Below are 11,835 nucleotides of genomic sequence, written 5' to 3'. Positions count from 1 at the left end.
TAGGCTATTTATCAATAATGATTATTTTTTAGGCATTACTTTTCCTTCAGATTCGTAATTCATAGTCAATTTAGAAATTATAGATTTAAGGACAATTTCATCATACTTTATAGAAAAGTTCTTAAGTGTGCTTATGAATGATTGGTAATAAAGTCATACAACATGACTTAGGAATTCTGGTAAAAATGATGGGAAGGGTTTGAAATTGTTAATTTGAAATAGCCTTGATTTTTGGAAAATATTTGTCTTTGAAAAGGACATCAAAAAATCTATGTCAAAAACTGATAATAGATTTTCCATTTATTGATGTTTCTTACTTTTTAAGAATAAAGGCCTAATCTAATAACTTCTGACTTGTAATCATATACTGCTACTTTGGGTTAATAATACTTTTACAAAATGAAATCTAGGTTTTAGTGTCTAATTATTATACCAACATTCATGGACAAAGTTGAAATAAATTTTGGTTAGAACACTGAAAACTTTTTTTTTGACACTGTTTTATTTTATTCAATAGCAGTCTGCTCACACATGGTCCAATAACTCCCAAATAATAAGGCAAAGATTGGTCTTCAAACATCATAGCCAGTGATGCCATGCTTGCCTATGATCTCATCAACATAAAGCCACATCCACACCTCAGTGGCCACCAAACCATTCAGTAGAGCTTCCTTAACTGTGAGCTGTTTGAAGCTACTAGTCTGAGCACTATTGATAATGTTTTTCAAGCTCTGAATAGCTGTAGGGATCTCAGCAGGGGTTGGAGGAACCACTTAACCTTAGCACAGTGCCAAAATGTGGCCAGTCGAGGCTTCGAGTAAGTCATGGCAGCGTTGACCAGCACCGGGGCCTTCTCCATGAGGTTACAGACAAACTGGGCCATGGTTCTAGGATGGAAAGCCTGTCACCCCAAGTGGCCGACTTGAAAACTTTTAATTCTGAGCCAACATATGGATTTTTTAAGGAATATAAATGAGCTCTGTACAAATACATAAATTATGCTTATCTTCTGTTTACAGGAATAATAAATACAAATGCACTTAAAGCTGCCTTATAGTGAAATTCACAGCTTATAATATGGAATTAAGTATTGGTGAAACTTTAAACTGTTTGGAAAGCTGAGCGTTATTGAAGTAGACTTCTGGAAATGTTAGCTTTTTTTTTTTTTTAAACAAAATTCACATTTTATTTAGGTGGAAATAAACTATACCAAATTGGTTTTCTTCACCAAAAATAACAGCATTATTTTCTGTATTATTCCTTATAAGTGTTTCATAAAGGCAAAGGTATAAATAATCCTATATGCAAATATCCCAGCTCAAAATACCCCCCTAACTGAAATGATCACTTGAGTATGAAAGACTTTGAACAATGTTAGAAAAGCTACTTAGCAGGATATTGCAATAGACCAATGAGAGTTAATGGATCCTTGTGTTACTTATATATCTATTGGAGCAACAGAAATAATGAGTGGATGGATAAAGAATATATATTTGAGGTAGAACTACAAAGGACTTGCTGATGAATTTGATGTCAAGGTTTAGAGAGGAAATAATGATTATTCCTAGGTTTTTGGCTGAGCATTTGATGTGTACAGTGGTAGCATTTCCTGACACAGAGAACATTGGAATAGAAATAGGCTTTCATGGGAGTGAAACCGTGCAACTCAGATTGGACTTGAACCCACGTGCCAGTACTCGAACCCAGCCTAAACCCAGATTGGGACTTGAACCACTTTTAATTAAGATCACACACCTTGTCTCAGGACTTAATGAAACTCAGGTTCTTTATGTCTCATCACAGAAAGAATTCACTGAGAGACAAAATGATAGCTAAGTGGATTTATTTAGAGAAATACACATTCCATAGACAAGAATGCAGTCCATCTCAAAAGTCAAGAACAGCCTTGGGAGAAACACAGTCCACAGACAGAGTGTGGGCCATCTCAGAAGGCAAGAGGCCCTGAAATATGGCATGGTTAGTTTTTATGGGCTGGGTATTCATAGGCTAATGAGTGGGAGGATTATTCCAACTATTTCAGGGAAGAGGTGGGAATTTCCAGGAATTGGGCCACCGCCCACTTTTTGGTCTTTTATGGTTGGCCTTGGAACTGTCATGGCACTGGTGGGTGTGTCATTTAGCATGCTAATGTATTACAATGAGAGTATAATGAGGTTCAAGGTCTACAGGAAGTTAGATCTTCTGCCATCTTGGACCTAATACCAGTTTTTGTCATGTCCTGTGGCTATGTCATTCTTTAAAGGTTTTGCCCTACACCCTTCCCTCCTGCTTCAGGAGTAGTACTGTTGGGGAAGCGACTTACTACTAGACTGTTAAATATTAATATGTGTGTGTGTGTGTGTGTGTGAGAGAGACAGAGACAGAGACAGAGAGAGAGAAGGAGTTTGGTTGACTGATTCAGGGGAGAATCAAAGTTAGAAAGGAGGATAAATGGGAGGCAGTTGACCAAGATGGCCTTAAAATTTCCCTCAGGTTGACTAAACTTTAGTCAGGCTTCTGACTCTTAAGCTCCTGATCTCCCTTTTCCTAGAGCATTTACTTTAGAACACTTGTAAATTCCCCTTAAGATATAAATCTTTTTAAAAGCCTTTTGCCAGTTTTATGACCCATGAATGACTTTCTCAAGGACCTGAGGGCCATCCCTTTGAAATGTAATCATCAAGGAAGGTAAAGTCCTTATCTCTCAGTTTCTAGAGGAAAGCAGGAACCTAACTTCAACTGGGCTCTAAATAGCAAACACAAATAGCCTAATAAGAGTTACACATTTGCAAACTCAGACATAACTCACTATACTCAACATCTCCCATTGATTAACCTTCCCTGTAACTTCTCTTAAATTAATGGAACATGACATTTGGGCCCTTGCTACTGTGATCTGAGGACCAGTAACAGCAGCCTTCCTGGGTGCTGGTTGGAAATGAAGAGTTCAAATCCCATCCCAGGTCTACTAAATCATAATCTGCGTTTTTAGTTAGATCCTCAGGGGATTCATATACACACTAAAGTTTGAGAAACACTGCATTAGGTTACCTAGGGAGGGAAACTAGACTTCAAAGGCAGTGGGGGTGGGTAATGAAGAATGAAACAGTGGACTGGTTGTGTAGTTAAAGTTGAAATATTATTAGAGTGTGGGCTGCAGAATAAATTAGATGGAAGGATGGGCTAGCCTGGCCAAAGAGAGGGATGTGAATATAAGGTGAGTTAGTGAGGTTGTTGATAATAGCATGGTCAAATGTACAATCACAGTAGGGTTGGCTGGCAGTAATCTGGGGGCTAGATTTGTCTGTGAGAGGTCTTTAAAGGTTATGGCTGTCTAAGTAAGTATGTTGGGCAATGGCATGAGTATCAAATATTTTGTGTTTTTAAAAGTCAAGAGAAGGAAGCATCGTTTAGAAGTATCAATAACACCCTTGTGTTATCTTCCAGTTGTGAGGTACATATGAAAGGGAAATAAAAAAGTAGCCTTGTCTTGAGTGGGCTAGGTGGAGGCTGTGATCTCAGGAAAGAGCCAGGATTTAGATGAGACAGGAGTTGGCAAACTTTCTGTACAGGTCCACCTAGCAAATATTTTAGGCTTTGTAGGCCACCTGGTCTCTGCCACAACTACTCAGCTCTGCTCTTATAGTGGGAAAGCAGCCATAGACCTTATGTAAGTGAATGAGTGATTCATTAAAACTTTATTTACAAAAAATAGGCATCAGGCAGAATTTGACCTGGCTGTAATTTGCAGAGTCCCGAGTTAAGGTATCAAGGTAAAGAAAGTGATGATGATGATAGTATGGGGATATTTAATCCTGGATTTCAGAGGAATCTAGAAAACACTGGGATGCTGAAGAGCTGTGGTAGATTTGTGTCAGGTTAGGAGATATATAAAGCAGTGTGGCACAAAGTGTGAGTGAGCTGGGATTTCTGCTGGTAATGTAAATAAAAAGCAACATGAGGCATGGAAAACTAGTCCTGATATTCTTTAAAAATTTTAAATTAACCACATATTTCACAATATTTTATACATACACAATAATATATTATAAACTATATAGAAGCTATATAAAACAAGATGAAACTCATGTGTCCAGGTTAAGGAACAGGATGTTAGGAATATTTTGAAGCCCCTGTGCGTCCCCTCATATTCTTATTCATCTCCTCTTTCCAAAGGCGAGCTCTGCTCTAAATTTTGTGTTTATCCTTTCCCAGTTTTTCTGTACCTGGAACTCAGTTAAAGGACAAATCTAGAATTTAGAAGACTGAATAGAGACCTCTGGAGAGATTGAGAAATTTCTCTCCCAGAGGTGTGTATTTACATTACAAAGGCAGATAAAATCTGATGTCAGTCATTCATTTACATTCCAAAGGGTTAAAAATTGGGAAACTTCCTCTTCACTTCCCAGAGAAGATTTGTTTATCCCAGGAAGATAAAGTTTATTTCTCTCTCTCTGGAGGAGAGGGAGGCAGCTGGGCAGTGTGTAATCCCTATTTGCTCCCAGAATTATAATTTTGGGGTTTTTCTCCTTTGGGGCAAGAAACCTCCTTTGTGCACTTGCAGACCCAACCATATGGCTCGCATTGCATCACCTGGAAGGGGGAAAATGAGGTATGGGGAACAGATGTGCTTACTGTCGTATTAATAATCTTCCCTGATCCAGAAACCTCGTGTTTGTTTTCAGGACAAAGTAAACGAATATAGATATCAAACACCTGCCATCATCAACAGCAAATACATATTCTTGTCAAGTGTGCCCTGGGTTCTGAGGGTTTAGAAGTCCTATTTCTCCAAGGTATACAACAGGTTCACCATGGACACAGCAAGAGCTTTATTGAATTATAAGCTGTGTCATCTGCCTGGAACTTTGGGCTTCCCCTGTTCAGGGGCTAGCAGATGAGAAGATTCATCACAGGGGCAATCGACTTGCTTTATCAGAAGGTAGGGCTGCTGTTACACAGTAGGGACAGGGAAGAATATGTTCATGTACTTGGGCACTGCTTGATAATTCCTTATACAATTTTAATGGTCAGTGGACAGGTGTAACAGCCACAACCTGAGAACATAATGTTCAAGGCTCAGACCCCTCAAGGACGAGGGACTATGTCACACTACCCAGTAAGAAGTGCTAGTCTAGGAGAGAAGAATCTACAATGGGTGGTAGAAGACAGAGATGATGTCAGTTATAATCCTGACAGCAGCTGCAGTGGTGATGACTGTCATTTGTCCCAGTGACCGTCCTTTTATAAGTTTCCACTAGGAAAAGAAGCCTGTAATCCTCTATGAGCCACTCCCAGAATTTATAAGGATATTCAAGAAGCACAAGGAGTAGACTTTAGTGGACTCTATGCTGCACTGCCAAGATCCTTCTTTAAGATTGAAGGACTTATTCTCTCAGCCTCTGGGGGCACTCCTGTCAGACAGCCCTCAGTTGTCATCTCGCCCAAAGTCATATTCCCATCTTGGGGCAGCCAACATCCAGTGACTGTTCAGTGCAGGAGTATAAAGGCCTGCTCCTACTGGCCATTGACTGGAGCTTAAGCACCTGATACAGCACCTTCCCTCCAGGAGGAATGAAAATTCACAGAGTATGGGACTTTTGCTTCTCAACTGTGTGGCAATAACGGTAGCAGTGACTTTACCCAGGAGCTTGTTAGGCTATCAGGTTCCACCCCAGAGCTACTGAATCAGAGTTTGCATTTTACAAGATCCCAAGGTAATTCCTATCCAGTGATTTAGACCAATGATTCTCAACCCTGACTGCAAAATAGAATCACCTATGAGCTTTGAAACAAATGCTTATGCCTATGCCTCATTCTAAATAAATTCCATTAGAATCTCTGGGATATGGTGTCCAAGCATTAGTATATTATAAAAATTCCCAAGGCCTTTTATAATGCATAGCCAGATTTAGTACTCATTGATACAAAGGGTCTTTAAGATTTCTTTTCCCCTTTAATGTCTTAGGTTAGTTACAAATGCCTATGAAATCCCTTTGGATTCCCATCACTAAGTCTCCATTTTTCTCTTAGAATTTTTAAGCTGTTTATCTCATTTCCATTCTTCCAACCTCAGAAAATCAAAATCTGAAACTGTATACTGATCAGTTTGTTTATTGTCTGATTCTAGCCTCTAGAAATTGCAGCTTTCTATCCTTTCTTCTCAATGGACTATGGATAAGGTGAAACTAATAAATGGCCATAAAGCTTAGCTTCCAGGTACAAAATCAGTGCTCATACTCACTCCTTTCACAATGCTGTTTCAGTTTGGTTAGAAGGATTTTTAATTTCAATGTATTTTTTGGGTCAGTCAATGAAGTTTGGCCCCAAGACAAATCATTCAATCTTTTGTTCCTTCCCAGTGCTTTGAGACATAGGACCAAAGAAAGGGATGAAAGTAGATAAATAGCGACAATGGTATGCAATTCCCAGACCACTGATTCTTGCTAAAGCAAACAAGTACAGAAGACAATTGGAAAAAAAGCACCCATCACTTCATTCTACATAAAATAGGAGATAATTCAAATAGATTGAATTATGTAGACCTGAATAAAATAACATTATTTTAATAATAAAACACACGTATTACATAGCAATTTTAAATATGCTTGGTGTGTAGGTCTTTTTCCACATGTTCTAGAAACCTTTCATTGACTAAAATAAACCAGTGAAATATAGGAAAAGGACATAATAGTTTAATATTTCGAAGTTATTTAATGATAAATGAAGAAAGTCTATCAGTATGTCTAAATAGAAGTTTATTTGCATGAATATTCCTTGTACACTAAAGCCCATGTGAAAACAAATATATATTTAAAACATACGTTAGATCTAGGAATATTTTATCACTGTCAAGGTGAGAGAACAGAAGAAGAAAATTTTGCTTATGTAAGTGGAAAATTTATCAAACTGCTATTAAAATTTGGAATTTGGCAGTTTTGTCATTATTATTATTTTTTTTTAATTATTTTTAAAATAAATTTATTTATTTATTTTTGGCTGTGTTGGGTGTTGGTTGCTGCACACGGGGCTTTCTCTAGTTGCGGTGAGCGGGGGCTACTCTTCGTTGTGGTGCATGGGCTTCTCACTGCGGTGGCTTCTCTCGTTGTGGAGCACAGGCTCTAGGCACGCGGGCTCAGTAGTTGTGGTGCACGGTCTTAGTTGCTCCACGGCATGTGGGATCTTCCCGGACCAGGGCTCGAACCCGTGTCCCCTGCACTGGCAGGCGGATTCTCAACCACTGCACCACCAGGGAAGCCCCTGTCATTATTATTTTTTACTTAGGAAATAATTTTTTTTTTTTTCTGAAGAGAGAATACATTAAGATTCTCATATGGGAGAGAATCAACCAAAGGTCAAGAAAAGAAACTTCTTCACAAATTATAACATGTGTGGTAACTTACTTAAACATTTAGTGACTTCAGGTAACTATGCATATGCAACCAGATGTTAACACTGGACCTGATGTTACTGTCGGTTGCCTTTATACATGAGTGATCAAATCCTATGCTTGACATGGTGAAAGGGAAACCTGCAGGAATGGCCACTGCACATTCACATGGAATTCTGCATTCTTTGGCTTTTTATACAAACTCTTTTAAAGATCATGATATTTCAACATGTATTCAGGACCATTTCCACTTTTAAGGAGTGGTAGATTATCACTCATATTTTTAGACCTTCAATTGGCTAAAAAATACTGACTGGCTTTATTATATATTTTCTTTCTTTCATTTCCCTCTCCTCCCCAATTTAGATAATTCCTTCCATTGGCCTTAGCCATCTAAAATTTCTCATAATTTTACATTCATATACAGGTATCCTGCAGGCAGTTATTTCCTTAGTGTGTTTGTGTTTTCCCCTATCTTACAGTTGCCTTGACCAAAAGAAATGAGAGACCTAGAGATAATATTTTTGAAATAGTTTGAAAATAATTTTGAACTGGAATACTTTATATCTTGTTTTCAAATTCTAGCAAAATGATACTGTCATTTTTCTGACTATATACATGCCTAAGGAGGAAAATTCAGAGCTTATTGTAAGAGTCACACTGGTCTTGTAGCAGCATAGACATATTATATTAACTTTGAAGACTTGAAATTATATCACTGTAAGTTAACTACCAAGATGAAAACTTGTTAATTTGATTTTACAGGTAATGGAAGATTGAATACATTTTATGAATACTTGTGAAAATTCAACATGTAGAAAAAAATTCATTTATAGTCCTCTAAAAACTCACGAATGGAGTTGTTTCACCTTGCGAATAACGTCAGGCCCAACTCTTTTCAGAGTAAGAAGTAATATTTACCATTTAGCTCAAAGGAAGGAGAAGGAATCTCATTTGTGTTTATGATTGAGAAATTAAGTATTTGTTAGCTTGTTGAATAAACTTTTGTCATTAGGTAACCTTTTAAAATGTGTTTCCTTCAGAAAATTGAAATCACTAAATATCTGAAATATAAAAGGGATTTATAAGAAGGGAGGCTTTATATCAACAGGGTATGAAACTTCAAGTATTTTGATAATATGCACAATTTAATTATTACACCCTTTTAAAGACCATGTCAAAACTTCAGTTATTTCTAGCTGTGGCTTCTGCCCTCAAGTAGCATGTTAATTAATTAAACATTTTGCCTACATGGGTTTTTGCCCATAGATATTAAAGAGTATTGTTTGGGCAGTTTTCAAGGCTACTGTTAAAAATTATAGAATCACAGAATCATTGGCAGAGTCCAGTCGTGTCATGATGTGATGACAGGTTCTCTGACAGCAGAGCTTAGGGAAAATACTTCTGTAAACAGCTTTCCCAGATTAAGAGAAAAAATCCTGTTACTCCTTTCCCCCTCTGCTCTTGCTCTTCTTATCTGTTAATTTTTCTTTCCACTATACCAACAGCAGCCTGGTAGCTTTAGAAACTAAGTGCTTTGGCCTCGTGAGACAAGAAGCTTATCAGACTTTTCAAACTTGAAAACCCATTCAGTTATCAGCAACCCAGTGACTGTCACAAACAGTATGTGCTGTGAATCACCACAAAGAAATGAAAAAGGTCCAAGTAACAAGTGCTCCAAAAATGTTTTCTGCTTCATGCTTAATTAACTCAGATGATAAGTCTTTGATGCATAAACATGTGAACGTTTTCACCAGAACATATTGTCAACAACTCAGGAAAACATTATGGTGCAATAAGCTTTAGAGATAATTCTTTGCCTTTTGTTAATGTGTGTTGAATCGCAAACATTAGAATTCAGCCCTTTCAAATATGATGAAAAGGCCATGATTCCTAGAGCAAAATTAAAATCAGTATTATTTTTATGATTGCTTTCATAATTAGGAGTTAGTTTTTGGGAGAAATCCAAAAATATTGATATGCTTCAAAATCTCTAAATCCTGTTCTGCTTCCATAAACCATATATTTTTTTTATCATGTACTACTTCTCATAGAAAGTACTGGCAGAGATTCTGTCACTTTAGACATTATAGTTAAAAGTAGATAGATTCTCTCTGTAAAACAGCCATCTATCAGCACAATCCTACCTATGTGGGAACATTTTAGAGTTACTCGATGAAAATATAGTGTCACTAATGTTTCCTTGTTTGTGTATCCCAGTTTTATATTCCTTAGCATATAGTAAAAAATTCCAAAAAACAAGGCTAAAACAAAAGGCAGTAATGAAAACAAGCATAACTGAGAATTCAAAAAGCTCTATGCAAATGGAAAAGCATATTGAAAGCAGTAAAAATGAGTAGGGGTTTACTCTCGGCCATATTTTCTTTTAATATTATGTTTTATAGGTTTCTAAAAAATATAAATACATATAGGGCTTCACATTTTTCCAATGTGTTTTAAGTTGCAAATGGCATAAGGAAATAGTGGTTTTTGTAAATCCAGAACATGTCAGCACCTATTAAAATGTGTAGATGTGCAGCACAGATACAAATATTAATTGCTGATATTCATTTTTAAATAACCAATTTAAAACTAACCTATAAGTTATGGAGACTTGACCAAAACTCAGATTCTTTCTTATATGTTTCTTCATAAGAAAGATGATTATTTCTCTGATTCTATACAAATCAGACCTTAAGAATAAAACTAGGTCTTCCAAAATTTGTAAAACTATATGTGAAAAATTATTTATCTAAGCTTATATAAGTGTTATCTACCATTGCCAACAATTCTGATCATGAAGTGGACTGATGTATACTGAGCATCTATAGTATAAATCTATTAAATACCTGCTTCTGTAGATATTGAGAAGGTTCTGTCTGCAAACTTTTTCTCTCTCTTTTTTAAATATTTTATTGAAGTATAGTTGATTTACAATGTTGTGGTAATTTCTGCTGTACAGCAAAGTGATTCAGTTATACATATATTCTTTTTCATATTCTTTTCCATTATGGTTTATCACAGGACATTGAATATAGTTCCCTGTACTATACGATAGGACCTTGTTGTTTATCCATCCTATAAATACTAGTTTTCATCTGCTAGTCCCAAACTCCCAGTTCTTCCCTCCCCCCTTGGCAACCACAGGTCTGTTCTCTATGTCTGTGGGTCTGTTTCTGTTTCGTAGATATGTTCATTTCTATCGTATTTTAGATTCCACATACAAGTGATATCACGTGGTATTTGTCTTTCTCTTTCTGACTTACTCTGCTTAGTATGATAATCTCTAGGTCCATCCATGTTGCTGCAAATAGCATTATTTCATTTCTTTTTATGGCTGATTAATATTCCATTGTGTGTGTATATATGTAAACACACCACAGCTTCTTTATCCATTCATCTGCTGTTGGACATTTAGGTCATTTCCATGTCTTGGCTATTGTAAGTAGCACTGCCACAAACATAGAGGTTCATGTATCTTTTTGAATTATAGTTTTGTCTGGGTATATGCCCAGGAGTGGGATTACTGGACCATATATCAATAATAATTCTATTTTTAGTTTTCTGAGGAACCTCCATACTGCTTTCCATAGTGGCTGCACCAGGTTACATTCCCACCAACAGTGTAGGAGGGTTCCCTTTTCTCCACACCCTTTCCAGCATTTGTTATTTGTAGACTTTTTGATGGTGGCCATTCTGACCAGTGTGAAGTGGTACCTCATTGTAGTTTTGATTTTCATTTCTCTAATAATTAGCGATGATGAGCGTCTTTTCATGTGCCTGTTGCCCATTTGTGTGTCTTCTTTGGAAAAATGTCTATTTAGGTCTTCTGTTTGGATTGGGTGTTTTTTGCTTGTTATTGAGTTGTATGAACTGTTTGTATATTTTGGAAATTAAGCCCTTGTCAGTCACATCATTTGCAAATATTTTCTCCTAGTCTGTAGGTTCTCTTTTCATTTTGTTTATGGTTTCCTTTGCTGTGCAAAAGCTTGTAAGTTTGATTAGGTTCCATTTGTTTATTTTTGCTTTTATTTCTATTGCCTTGGGAGACTGACCTAAGAAAACATTGGTACGATTTATGTCAGAGAATGTTTTGCCTATGATCTCTTCTAGGAGTTTTATGGTGTCATGCCTTATGTTCAAGTCTTTAAGCCATTTTGAGTTTATTTTTGTGTATGGTGTGAGGGTGTGCTCTAACTTCACTGATTTACATGCAGCTGTCCAACTCTTCCAACACCACTTGTTGAAAAGACTGTCTTTTCCGCATTGTATATCCTTGCCTACTTTGTTGAAGATTATTTGTCCGTAGGTGTGTGGGATTATTTCTGGGCTCTCTATTCTGTTTCATTGATCCATATGTCTGTTTTTGTGCCAGTACCACACTCTTTTGATTACTGTAGTCTGAAGCCTGGGAGGGTTATTCCTCCTGCTTTGTTCTTTTTCCT

At 36.9% G+C, this 11,835-nt stretch overlaps 1 pseudogene across 1 annotated transcript; it reads right to left on the bottom strand.

Moving 5' to 3' along the window:
- Window positions 1–572: 572 nt before the first annotated feature.
- Window positions 573–883, bottom strand: LOC309819470 (ATP synthase subunit g, mitochondrial-like; annotated as a pseudogene). Its single transcript has one exon. The product of its transcript is annotated as an ATP synthase subunit g, mitochondrial-like (transcript).
- Window positions 884–11,835: the final 10,952 nt, after the last annotated feature.

Source organism: Grampus griseus (genome assembly GCF_964374135.1).
Source record: "Grampus griseus genome assembly, chromosome: 2".
Lineage (NCBI taxonomy): Eukaryota > Metazoa > Chordata > Mammalia > Artiodactyla > Delphinidae > Grampus > Grampus griseus.
This window is presented reverse-complemented; position numbering and strand designations above follow the sequence as displayed.